Source organism: Sinocyclocheilus grahami, unplaced genomic scaffold (assembly GCF_001515645.1).
Source record: "Sinocyclocheilus grahami isolate Dianchi unplaced genomic scaffold, SAMN03320097.WGS_v1.1 scaffold241.1, whole genome shotgun sequence".
In the NCBI taxonomy this organism is placed as follows: Eukaryota; Metazoa; Chordata; class Actinopteri; order Cypriniformes; family Cyprinidae; genus Sinocyclocheilus; species Sinocyclocheilus grahami.
In genome coordinates this window covers 845,903-847,287 of record NW_015505420.1, presented here as the reverse complement: position 1 = coordinate 847,287, position 1,385 = coordinate 845,903, and the positions used below count along the sequence as shown (strand labels likewise).

Below are 1,385 nucleotides of genomic sequence, written 5' to 3'. Positions count from 1 at the left end.
TTTTTTTTTACTCTCAAAGTCGTTATTCCTATTCAATTACATTATATGACTGACAGACTGCAACGGTTTGAGTTAAAAATCTTCGTTTGTGTTCTACTGAAGAAACAAAGACACCTACATTTTGGATGCCCTGGGGGTAAGCAGATAAACAACACAAGTTTTCATTTTTGGGTGAACTATCCATTTAATTGATTGTTTACAAGACGTTATATTGACGTCTTTGCGCGGAGGAAACACCGATTGAGCGATTACATGAGACACATTAAACCGCGCCAAAACAGCATTTATTGTTTGAATACTGCAATACAATGGACAGAATTTGAAATCTGAGACTTTGTTTCATATTAAAAGTACCAAAGCACAATGCTTATTGCGATTTATTGGATGGGAGGTGCCCTTCAGTGTTCCGTCCATTAACTGAAAACTAAGGTAGAATAATCGATGCTTGGTTTCCCGTCAATAAACTGAAAACAGGCTAGACTAATCTATTCTTGGGATTTAAGAATCGATATCGTTCCGTAAAAATGAGAATCGATTAATATCGAGATATCAATATTTTTTTTATCCAGCCCTACTTTCTACAAGTCTTCATTGCAGTAAAAGCATGGACCATCAAGGCTTGTTTTTTTTTGTGCAAAGTTAATGGAACAACAGTAGTAAAACAACCAATAAGATGTTATATTGTAGACGATACATACTGTACACCCCTATGTAGGGCTGGACGATATGGCCAAAATTGATATCACGATATATTTCTTAATTTCGGTCGATACGATATAATTCCGATATCGATATGAACACTATTTATCTGAAATAGAAATCTTTTGTAACATTATATATGCATTTATCATCACTTGATAAATTTTAAGCATCCTTGCTAAATAAAAGTATTAATTTCTATAATTTCTTTCCTCAAAAAAATAATAAAAATTATACTAAATGGAATAGTGTATAATGTTACAAAAGCTTTTTATTTCAGATAAATGCTGATCTTTGGATCTTTCTATTCATCAAAGAATCCTGAAAAAGAAATGTACTTTTTTAAATGTTTTAAATATTGATAATCAGCATATTAGAATGATTTCTGAAGGATCATGTGACACTGAAGACTGGAGAAATTATGCTGAACATTTAGCTATGTATGATCACAGGAATAAATTACATTTTAAAATCTATTCAAATAGAAAGCAATTTTAAATAGCAAAAATATTTCACCATTTTACTGTTTTTGCTGTACTTTGGATCAAATAAATGCAGCCTTGTTGAGCAGAAGAGAATTCTTTAAAAAAAATAAAAAAAAACATTTAAAATCTTACTGTTCAAAAACTTTTGACTGGTAGTGTAGGCTGATTATTCTTATAGATTGAAACAAATGTGCTTCAGCC

The 1,385-nt window shown here is 31.0% G+C and overlaps 1 protein-coding gene across 5 annotated transcripts in view; it reads left to right on the top strand.

Annotated features, from left to right (window-relative positions):
- Positions 1-1,385, top strand: part of nup214 (nucleoporin 214) — a 59,137-nt gene that overhangs the window by 25,516 nt on the left and 32,236 nt on the right. The window lies entirely within an intron of this gene.